The following is a 10,601-nucleotide window of genomic DNA, read 5'->3' as shown; positions in this document are numbered from 1 at the left end:
AACTCTCTGTGAGTCTGATCCATGACCTATGGGACCTAATGGAGGTCTTTCCGTCGACTTATATGGGTTTAGGCTCAGGGCCCTAATGTGCCCATTCAAAATGAAGTAGAATTTAGTCCATAGTGTGGGTAGGGCTTAAGAGCATCATGTTCACAATATTATATCCTCCATGCATGCAGGAAACAGAGCTAGCCTAGTCCTGCTCTCATTGGAGTCAGTAGCAGGCCCTATGTGGTAAGATACGTTTTTTCCAAAAGGGTTCCCCACTATGAAAAAACTGCTTCTTTGAGAACTTCCAGTGTGGACTATGGTTAATGCTTTGCCTTGAATAAAAAGAAGTATCATTGCAAAATTCTCTTTACGTCAAAATCTAGCTAGGCCTGCTAACAATGGATGCTTAAACATTATGCAGTCTCACTAGCATTTTTGTATGAAACTCGGTGCTAGCAAAAGCACTCAGCCTAGTGCTAATTAGCCTGGCAAATAGTTGTTTCAAGAAAATAAAAGCAATGAAGAGCTCAACTGTCTCTCTCTTTAGCTGTCACAGTACAGTGCTGGTAAGGTGGAGCCTGGCTCTTCTTCAGCATTTCTCCTGTGAGTCTTATACTTAATGACAAGCTGGTCTGAGAAAGCCCTTAAGGTCTCACCATTGCCAACAACATTCTTCTTGTCTCATTTCATCTTTGACATGTATTCAGGGTTCATTCTGGAATGTTGCATACCTGGATTGGTTCTCCACCCGACTATAAGAAGGCAATGTTAGGGATTCACCATGTTCGAAAGAGATTTAGCAAATATTTAGAATCAAATTTAGTCTGTGAAAAGGGTAAAAACAAAAAACAAACAAACAAAAAAAAAACAGGGCCCAACTACAGACAAAACATGCACAAGTGTATTCTGGAGCTATCAGACACTTGCCCTTCTTTGCAGGCTCAGTATAAGGTTTATTTTTGAAGTGTGCAGCCAGACAAGCTGCAAAGTATGCCAAAACAGAGCATGGCTGCTCACACAGATTTTAGGCATACACATAGCAGTGAAATTCTCAAAAGAGGCTTCTGTGTATCATTCATGCCATCACTGATTAGAGCAGTGGTTCATCTACTCCAGTAGCTCTTCACTGACCAGAACCAGATGCTTCAGAGGCAAGTGCAAGAAACCCTGCAGTTGGCGGATATGGGATAATCTGCCCTTAGTGAATTTACCTGCTAACCCCCCAAAAAGCTTAGATTATGCTCTGAAGCATGATGGGTTTATATCCCTTCCACATTTTTTAAAGTATTTATTATTGTAATTCCTGGATATTAGCCATATAAATGTCTAATGTCTTGGTCTCAATGAGATCTTGTGGCAACGAGTTCCACTGGTTTGAAAGTATCATCCTTAATCCATGAGCCCCAAGAATAGAATGATTTCCCAGTTTATTTGATGTTCAAGACAAGGTTAAACATATATGCAGCAAGGCTGTGGAGACACAACATTGTCTGGTGGCAAAGTTGGGTAATTAAGACTCAGGGTTAGAGGTATGTGAGACCTACAGAAGTAGTTTGTGACGGTTGCCCAACCTGAACCTTACAGATTTAGTTTGCAAAGGCTGAAAACGAATCCACCTCTGCATGGTCTCTTTGAGGTAGAGGGAATGACAGTTGGGGAGAAGGGAGATTTAACTGCCATTCATCAGGTGCAGCTGCAAACCTCAGGCCATGAACATGAACCACTGAACATGGACTGACATTGTTGACTCTTCAAACCTCATACCCAAGGTCATGTTTGAATGGATTCAATATGAACACTTTGCACAGTTCTAGTTATGACTCATGGCTGTCACAAACTTGCTTTGCACCATTGGGCAAATCATGTATATTCTCTGGTTGAAATCCAGACCCCATTGAAGTCAATGGGAGTTTCACCATTGACTTCAAAAGGGCCAGGATTTCACTGTCTGTGCCTCAGTTTAACTGACTGTAAAGTGGGCATAACAACATCTACTCCCACTGGTATTATCATACTTAGTGATTATATTTGTAAAATGCATAGAAATCTTCTGAAGAAAGGCACAATATAACTGCAAAGTATTTTTAACACTACTGAATAATGTTCTTCCTGCTTTATGCGTGGACTTGTCGTGCATTATCCAGTTGGATATTTCCAACTCTATCATTTGGTAGAGAAGATGTTGGCTAAATCTTCTGGATTGCTTTGAAAATATCAGCTAATGTTTGCTGGTGTAAGTTGTTTTCCAAGAACAAAAAAAAAATGAACCAGTTAAAAATCTCTGCTAATGAGCAGCAAGATAGATGCCATTATATAAAATACAGGGATACCAAGCCTTTTTATAAAACACACACTTATACACACACACTTATACACACACACAGTGTGTGTAGAATATGTATATTCTAGGGTATGAACCAATTAAAGGAGCTGAAGCTAACATACTCACCAAATGAAACATTCATAGTCACTGGAGAATTTTCAGTATGATTTGGTCAGAAGAACAGCCATACTGGGTCAGACCAAATGTCTATCTAGCCGAGTACTTGTTTTCCGACAGTGGTCAATGCCAAGTGCCCCAGAGGGAGTGAACAGAACAGGTAATCATCAAGTGATCCAGGTGTGAATTTATTTGCATGGATTTCTTATTAGTGACATGTAGCTTTTCTCTTAGTAAGGGTGACACAGCCATCAATCAGGTAATTTCTATGTACCTGCAGTTACTGTGCAGTTCTTAAGTAATACTTTGAGATACTTCACGGTGGCAGTGCAAATAAAACAGTGGGTATGTCCCCAAGCTCAACATTCACTGACGTTAAAGTATTGGATCTTGGCAATGGAATTTGTGGGAAATTTGAATGATTCTACAGGATTTGAGATAATTCTATAGGGTTGTGACAGAACTATGAATAATTTGAAAACTCTGTCACCTTAATTTCATGTGAAACCATTGCTCCCTTAAAGAAAACATGAATTCAAACCATAATTATAATTATCTATATGAAATTACGAAAAGCAAACATACACCCAACTGCCTAGTTAATTTATACTGGAAGTAATTGGACACACCCAATAGGAAGCGTAATGGAATTTTACCATGAATTGCAATGTTCTCTTCAAGTCAATAGTCTTTTCCATTAGATAATCCTCATAATAGAGTCGCTCAGGGGGGCAGGGGTTGGAAATTGGATTACTTAAAGTTTAAGAAAGTCATGAAATAAACCTTAGTAGCTTCTGTGTTTGCTTGTTCTTTACAACATGTTGAATGGCCTCTCACTAGCCTCTCACATGACTTGTCATTTACAGAATATACAGCAGGATCTCATTGGAATTATTAACTATTTATTACTTGTATAGGAGTGGCTTCTAGAGGCCCCAGACAGGAATTAGCGCCCCAATTGTGCCATGTGCTGTACACACATAATGAAAAGACTGTCCCTCCTCCAGAGAGCTTATCCATCTGGAATTTAAAAAAAAAAGAATAATTCAGGTGGGGGTACCTAGTTTTCCATCTTGTACAAAACAAGCATGCCTCTGATTGAATAACAGACAATGGTGTATGTATGGACCTCCTCGGGCACTGTAATGGAGATATGGCCCTACCACTACCTTTTATTCTAATGGCAAGTCACTACGTTATTCAACCATAAAGACAACCGCTGCCATCTACTGGATAGAATCACAAGTGCTCATCTGTACCTGCCTTTCAGGTCCTAATCCAGCAAATTGCTCTGCTATGCATTTACAGAGGGATCTGTCTGCATGGGGCAGGGTTCAGAATTGGGGCCATCGTTCTAACAGCTAGTGGAGGTTCTCCTCTAGCGGAAGTAGAAGGTGCTTGTGCTCTTAGAAGTTCCAAGCAGCCAGGATATTCAGCACAGTGACAACCATGAATTCTATAGATAGCCGGCTGGGTTACAATACTTTGCATTATTCTAGGACTTTCCATTCAAGGATCTCAAAGTGCTTTACAAAGTTTAATTAATTAAGCCCCAGAGTGCCCCATGAGGTACAGCAGGGAAGTATTATCTCCATTTTACACATGGGAAAACTCAATCACAAAGTTACTGTGTTCGCGGCTGAGTCTATATGGGACTAAGATCCTACATCAGTCCACCTCACCTGCATGGCTGCATTTGACCTGACTTAATCACAGCACTGAGTACAAGGGAAAAACAAGGGCAGCACAGCTGGTGTTAGCTCCTGTGAACAAGCCGGTAGAACCACAGCTCTGCACTCGGAACATGTTACGTGCCAATCAGGGGAGCTGGGTGGACACAGATGAAGAGTATGTGCTGTAGTAATAGATCACTTCCCCACTCCCTGCCCCCAATCCAAGAGTGCACTGAAGCAATTGCATCTCAGAGGGCTGCCTTGTGGCACAATCTCTCCCAGGGCACCCTGGCAGCTTACACACTGCTCCTTACTCAGGCTTGTGCCTCAATGCACAATCATTTGCAAATTTGACACCATCAGCTCAGGATTAAACACAAACTGTGAATGGCTAGCCAACTACAAAAGCAGTTTCTCCTCCCTTGGTTTTCACACCTCAACTGCTAGAAAAGGGCCTCATCCTCCCTGATTGAACTGATCTCATTATCTCCAGACTGATTCTGGCCTGCACATTTATACCTGCCTCTGGAAATTTCCACCACATGCGTCTGATGAAGTGGGTATTCACCCACGAAAGCTTATGCTCCAATACGTCTGTTAGTCTATAAGATGCCACAGGACTCTTCGTTGCTTTTTACAGTTCCAACTCAGTCACTCAAGATGTTTGTGCATTTCTAGGACCAGAGCCTAGATCCTCTGACTCCCATGCTTTAAACATAACTAACTGTCTACTTACAAGGCATTCGAAATGATGAGTTATATCTTAAAAGGAAATACCTTAAAATCAGTTCCTCCCTCACTGATCTTACCAAGATGTGAATTCAGAATCCTGTGTTTCCCTTCTAAATGCTGCTAGTATGTCCCTGGCAAGCCATAAGTTTAGGATCTTCCCTCATAAGTGCTGACAGCTGAAAGAAGCTCATGCAGCATGGAGAAATAGCTTCATGGGTTTCTGATCTCATTACCCCAACCCCTGCAAAGGAAACAAAGAATGCTAAAATCAGCTCCTGACAGACAAATATAGGGAGGAACTGAATTCCCTGAAACCTGCTTTAAACGTCTACATATGTATTTTCATTAGATACATAAGGGCAACAATCTAATCAGCTGGTGTAAACTGAAGCCAATTTCCATGATCTCAGGATCTGGCCACAGAGAGGCATAGGTTGTAGGTATTCTGGCTGCCTCAGTGCTGGGGCTACCTTCAGAAGCAGACCATGCCGAGGGGGAGCATTCCCACCTTCTGTCCCTGCTGGAACATGGTTCCTGGCCTACCTGTGTAAGAGCAACCACAGTGAAGCCCAGGCATTATTCCTGATGGAAATATTCGCAGTTGTACTTAATAGGCTTGCAGAAACTTTTCGGTGTTTGTTTTAGCAGGGATTCGGGGTGGAATTCTGTGCCAATAGCTTTCAGATTAGTAGTGTGCAATACATGAGTCCACTCCACAAGCTTTTACTTCACACTAACAGCTGCTGTAGCACTGCAGAAATAAACTTTACAGCTTTGGCTGCATCCTGTTAGTTCAGCACATTATTAATATACCAGCAGCTTGCTGTGTTAGTTTCCCATGAAATGCTGGTTTAAAATACGGTTGGTTCTGGGTTGGATCCCTTTCCATTACATCCCATTCACCTGAAGCTCTCCTTCTCCCACACCCAGTACTTAAACTAAAATCTGCATCTCAAGGAGCTTTCTTTGCAAGTGTCTAATGAAATATTAGCTGGCTCCACCAAAGAGAGAAATTGGATCAGATGTGAAAGAATCAAGTTGACGTTCACCAGATATATTTAGCTGCTGTGTCATCTGACACAATTTTATTGGCGAGAACTAGTGTCTTTCTGCTTCCATAACAAACACCTGTAATGCTGGAAGTAATTTATTGCTTCCAAAGAAACAGCTGTTGAGAGGCTCTTCCCCTTTAGTGAGAAACTACATGGGGAGGGATAGATCTATCCTTAAATATTATTTATTCACTTTGCTAAAAAGGAGCACTGGGCACTGTTGGGCTTGACTGAAAATTTATCAAACCTTATGTTGTATCACAGCAAAGTCTGGCAAATACATATCTTCCTGGGTGAGAAACTACTGCGCAGCAAGTAGCAACAAGATAGATGCTTTATCAAATGGGTATTTTAGTCAGTGACTCATTACACCATTCTCAGAACTACAAATTAACATATTGCCTAAGGAGGTTTTAGATTAATGAAACATTTAGCCTTTAAATTTCAGCTCATGCTAGTTGAGCTGCAAGTTCAATTGTACCTTAATACACTGGGGTTCAGGGCCATTTTTAGTATATTTGTTCTGATGAAACAGTTCTATTAGAAAATCCCATTCCTACTTACAGCAGTGCTATTTGCTGGGTGCTACATTTGGAGGAGGCTGTATGTCTAGGTTGTGTTCTGAAGTATAGCTCTTAGATATGAGGAGCCAGAAGGCTCTTGCCTAGGCCAGTTTGCTGGTGATTAGAACTGATGCAGAAAAGACCTGAACTCTAGCACTTGACCTGATTTTTCAGCACAGCAAACTATTTTGTTGAGAAGTTACTTCCTGAAGTTCTGTCTTGATCAGACGCAGGCAATGCTGTTAAGTTGAGGAAAGCAACTGAAAGATCTGGTCAGGTATATATCTGCCCCTTTAATTGAGGGTGCATGTTTGTCATTTGCCTCTAGAATTAACAGTATGGGATACTGGCATCCAGGTGGAGCTGAAGGTGCTGATTTTGACTTAAAGCCCCAAATGACTTGGATTTCAGACACACCTATCTAGCCACGACATTCTATCTGAGCTGTGATCAGCAGAAGCACTCATGCTATTTCTGTGCTATAATAGTGATGAGGCTGGTGGGAAGATGTTCTCTGTGAGGGCCCCAGGGCTCTGGAATGGCCTCTTGTCCCAGTCCAAAGTAGCCTGATTTTGTCAATCTTTATGGCATGTGACTGGCCTTTGAGGAGATCTAGGGGAGTCTGAGCTACTGTCTGGCAATATTGGGGTGTTAATATATTTATATTAAAGTTGCTGCTTTGTAGAACAGACAAGGCTGGCTGAGTGTGTGTTGATTTTTATTAGTTGTCAGGTCACTCAGAACTTGTGCATGGGCATCTTTGGTTATTAGAAATCAAAATAAGCAAACATAGAGGGAGATGGTAGCAGGGTATTTCCCATGAGGGGCCTTCAATTCTGGAATTTACTCCCTACCTCGTGGTATGAAATAGCCTGAATCTGTTGGCCTTCAGACCATGCTGCAAATCCTATGCATTCACATAGGAGTAGACATTCAAATACCCAGAGAGAAGTTAGGTCCCAAACTCCCATTGAAAGTCAATGAGAACTGAGTGCCTAATTTGCATTTTGTGCCTTTTGAAAATCTCCACCTGTTCCCCACCCCCCCAAACAAACAAACAAGCCTTTTTATATACCCTTCCCTAAGGGTTGATATTTGGGAGTGATTTCATATCTAGTTGGTTATTTTCTTATTTACTGGTTTTGGGGTGTGGGGCAGCTGCTGGCTTTACTTTTACGCCATTGTCCTTTGATTGTGTCAAATGCATCTAGAGCCTATGAGAGATGTTTCTTCAGAATTGGTTAGATATTGAAATAATAAATAAAAACTAAACATTAAACAACAGACTATGAGGGAGGGAACTTTAAGGAAGGCAAATTTGAAGGGGATGTGGAGTGGATCACTTCCAAAACCCGTCCTTGTTTTTATTTTGTGGAATGACAATAAAGAACCATAGATACAAGTTGGGTGAGGTAAAAATTTTTAATGGATCAATTTCTGTTGGTAAGAGAGACAAGCTTTCAAGCTTACATAGAGCTCTTCTTCAGGTCTGGGCAACATGATAGCATGTCACAGCTAAATACAGGCTGGAACAGATTGTTCAGTATAAGTAGTTACCACATATTTCAAGGGACTCTTCAAGATGAAGTGGCCCATTAACATCCCTCCAGTCGTGGGGGGGAGAGAGAAAGTGAGGGAGGAAAGTCAGTTGGGGTTGGGGAGTTATAGATTATTGTAATAAGCCATAAATCCAGTGTCTCTATTCCATCCATGAATGTTACTGTCTAGCACAGTTATGAATTTAAAGTCCCAGGTTCATCTTTTGAAAGTTTTGTGCAGGTTTCCTTTGAAGATGAGGACCAATAGGTTAGAGATAGAGTGATCACCCACAGGTGACAGGGTGTTTCTGTCCTTTATCATTTTCCTGTGCAAGTTCATTTGAGAGTGCAGTGATTGTCAGGTTTCACCCACTTATCTATTATTGGAGCATTAGGTGCACTGGATGAGGCACACACTTGTCGTAATAGACATTGTTAAGCATTTCTCAGGTAACCAGAGGATTACAAAGTCACCTGGAAAACAGCCTAAGGCCCCAGTCCAATGGAAAATGTCTATCTAGACAACCCCTTGGAAACCATAGCTTCTGATCTATTGTGGCCTTGTGTAGGTCTCTGAGGTCCAGAAATCAGTCAACTGGTTCCAATTTGTGCCTCAAAATAGCAGAAGATAAGTGTTTCTTCAAGTGATGCTGGAACTAGGGTTGTCAGCGCTCTGGTTTTCGACCGGAACTCCAGTCAAAAAGGGACCCTGGCGACTCCGGTTAGCACCGCTGACTGGGCCATTAAACATCTGGTCGGCGGTGCACTGGGGCTAAGGCAGGCTCCCTGCCTCCCATGGCTCCGTGTGGCTCCCGGAAGCAGTGGCATGTCCCCCCTCTGGCTCCTAGGCCCAGGGATAGCCAGAGGACTCTTCATGCTGCCCTCGACCCAAGTGCCAGCTCCTCAGCTCCCACTGGCCAGGAACAGTGGCCAATGGAAGCTGCGGGGGCGGCACCTGCAGATGGGGCAGCGCACAGATCCACCTGTCTGTGCCTCCATGTAGGAGCTAGAGGGGGGACATGCTGCTGCTTCCAGGAGCTGCTTGAGGTAAGTGCCTCCTGGAGCCTGCATCCCTAACCCCCTCCTGCACCCCAACCCCCTGCCCCAGCCCTGATCCCCCTCCTGCCCTCCAAACCCCTCGATCCCAGCCCAGAGCACCATCCTGCACCCCAAACTCCTCATAGCCAGCCCCTCCCCAGACCCTGCACCCCCGGCTGGAGCCCTCCCACACCTCAACCCCCTGTTCCAGCCCAGAGACCCCTCCTGCACTCCAGAACCCTGAGCCCCAGCCTGGAGCCCCCTCCTGCACCCCAAATCTCTGGTTCCTGGCCCCACACCAGAGACCACACCCCCAGACAGAGCCTCCACCCACCCACACCCCAACATGGAGACCCCTCCCACACCATGAACCCCTCAGCCCCAGCCCAGAACCCCCAGCCCAGAACCTGTACCACCTCCCACACCCCAACCCCCTGCCTATCCAGGAGTCCCCTCCCATACTCCAAACCCCTCGGCTCCACCCCTCAGCCTTCAGCCCTCTCCGGCACCCCAAACCCGTCATCCCCAGCCCCACCCCAGAGCCCGCACCCCCAGATGGAGACCTCACCCCTCTCACATCCCAGAGCCCCCTCCCGCACCCTGAATGTCTCATTTCTGCTCCCACCCCAGAACTCATACCCCCAGCCAGAGCCCTCACCCCCAGCCGCATCCCAACCCACTGAGCTAGCCTGGTGAAAGTGAGTGAGGGAGGGAGGGTGGAGAGAACGAGCGACAGAAAGAGGGATGAAGTGAGTGGGGGCGAGGGCTCAGAGAAGAGGCATGGCCTCAGAGGAGGAGGGGTGAGGCAGGGAGCAGGGCGAGGGTGTTCGATTTAGTGTGAGTAGAAAGTTGGTATCCCTGGCTGGAATTTATCAGCTCACACTGAACTCAGTGGGAGCTGAGATGGCTCAACTTTTCTCAAGAGATGCCTGACACGTCATGGCATCAGGCCATAATAAAACTGATAGCTTTGTTCTACAATTAACAACTGCAGGCCAGATTCTGCAGTCAGGCCTGGTCTACACTAGGGAGGGGATCGATCTAAGATATGCAACTTCAGCTATGAGAATAGCATAGCTGAAGTCGACGTATCTTAGATTGACTTAGAATCACTTACTTCGCATCCTTGTGGCGCAGGATCAACAGCCGCCACTCCCCCGTTGACTTTGCTTCCGCCTCTTGCCGAGCTGGAGTCCAGCAGTCAACAGGAGAGCGATCGGGGATCGATTTATTGCATCTACACTACACTACACAGGATAAATCGATCCCCGATAGATCGATCGCTACCCATTGATTCAGTGGGTAGTGTAGACATACCCTCAGTTACACGTGGATAAATCCAGAGTAGCTCATTTTACTTTAATACAGATATTTCAGATTTATTCTGGTGTAACTGAGATCAGACTCTGTCTCCATTTTAAAAGTAGATAGTGTACATTAGTGCAGTATAATACTAGCTCCTGATTTCCTTTAGTGTTTGCTCTTTCACCCCAGGGAATTGTACACCCCCTTATCCCTCCCCAGTCCACTTTATGAACATTTATTTTAGGATTAGAATTGATTTAGGGCCCAGT

The 10,601-nt window shown here is 44.3% G+C and overlaps 1 long non-coding RNA gene across 2 annotated transcripts in view; it reads right to left on the bottom strand.

The window, feature by feature from the left end:
- Window positions 1–3,235: 3,235 nt before the first annotated feature.
- The window catches only part of LOC120404649, a 23,976-nt gene continuing 16,610 nt past the window's right edge, over window positions 3,236–10,601 (bottom strand). Inside the window, exons 1-3 of one of the 2 annotated variants that reach the window (XR_005598095.1) lie at window positions 5,380–5,846; window positions 4,914–5,077; window positions 3,236–3,451 (exon numbers count right to left, since the gene is read on the bottom strand). This is a non-coding gene — a long non-coding RNA (uncharacterized LOC120404649). Of the gene's footprint in view, window positions 3,452–4,913; window positions 5,078–5,379; window positions 5,847–10,601 lie in introns of those variants that run through there. The other variant, XR_005598096.1, reaches the window with a different exon arrangement.

This window comes from Mauremys reevesii, linkage group 4, assembly GCF_016161935.1.
Source record: "Mauremys reevesii isolate NIE-2019 linkage group 4, ASM1616193v1, whole genome shotgun sequence".
NCBI classification, from domain to species: domain Eukaryota; kingdom Metazoa; phylum Chordata; order Testudines; family Geoemydidae; genus Mauremys; species Mauremys reevesii.
Note: the sequence above shows the minus strand (reverse complement) of the source record. Positions and strands in the feature narration are given on the sequence as shown.